The sequence below is a fragment of the Photinus pyralis genome, unplaced genomic scaffold (genome assembly GCF_008802855.1).
Source record: "Photinus pyralis isolate 1611_PpyrPB1 unplaced genomic scaffold, Ppyr1.3 Ppyr1.4_LG4, whole genome shotgun sequence".
Taxonomy (NCBI): domain Eukaryota; kingdom Metazoa; phylum Arthropoda; class Insecta; order Coleoptera; family Lampyridae; genus Photinus; species Photinus pyralis.
The window spans coordinates 18495285-18496583 of NW_022170511.1; positions in this window are offsets into that span (position 1 = coordinate 18495285).

The window sequence follows — 1299 nt, forward strand, 5'->3', positions numbered from 1 at the left end:
AGACGCAGTTCGTCATTTTTATAATGTTTCCGTACAAAAGTTGTGAGAAGTTTCAACGCGTGTTGTTCGTATCCAGAAAAAACTAGTCAAATTGGAGTAAATGAAGCAGTTTTAGTGCAACGTGAGGCTTTCTTTTGAGGTTCTCTTGTTGTTTAAGAACTATAAATTAATAGCGTTAGTACAGGCTTCAATAATTTTGGTCATCGTATTCAATAAGCCAGTTAGTTAGTTAGTTAGTAGTTTCTTGTGCTAAAGAACGGTGCATGCAGAAGCTGTCAGTTTTTGTGTGTGGAGTTAAGTGCGCCTTGTTTATCGCAAACCTTTGAACGACCAGATTATTACGATTATTAAAAGAGAAAAAAAAAGTGTAATTGATTTTAAGGTTTTTTTATTTCTTTGTCGGCCGCCTGCGTGCGGGGTAATTCGTCCAAACAAGCTTCGCTTTCATTAATGAATTTTGTTTAATGTTCTTTTCATTTGTATCGGAAAAAGTGTAAGTAATTTTAAGGTTTTTCTTATTTCTTTTGTCGCCCGCGTGCGCACGGGGTAATTCGTCCAAACAAACTTTGCAAGCTTCTCTTTCTTTCATGAATTTTGTTTAATGTGCTTTTCATGTGTTTCGGAAAATGTTTGTCATTGTCAATCAATTAATTGTGTGTTTATTCGAACCTATTGTACGACGTAGAGATTTTTCTTATCGTGTCCAAGAGTGTCAGGTGTTAATGAAAGTGGTGTAGTTGATTAAGGCTATTGTGTCCCCCATACTATTAATTTCAGGCAATATTGGGAGTTTTCTTTGTGACAGATGCTTGAAGTATACGAGGAGAGATCATAAAAATTCTAAATTTCAATTTTGTTGTGTTTGAGCTAACTGGGCAGGTGTTTTGTGAGTAGGGTAGTTGATCGCATACCATTGCATACAGAAGTATAATTTTAAAAAAATACGCTAAACCAGTAATAAATCAGAAATTCCAACCTACAAGGGTTAATTGAAATTAGGTATTTCGAGACGGCCGATGATGAACAGAACAGTGGGATCGCACCAGTTGCCAAAAGCGCCTCCCGTTCCACCCACCTCATAGAGGTAAAATCTAAAAGCCGTAACTCAGAAATGAGGGGACATATCGAATCTCGCCGAGTTTTTCCTCACGGTCTTTGTTCGATGCCGCTTACGCAACGTCAGGTTCATTCGCGATGCAGCGGGAGACGTAGGGGAAAAGAGCAAGGGCATTTCCGAGGCACTTTCTCATGATTTCTTAGAATCTTTTAAAATTGGTTGATCTGAAGGGCACCTGAAAA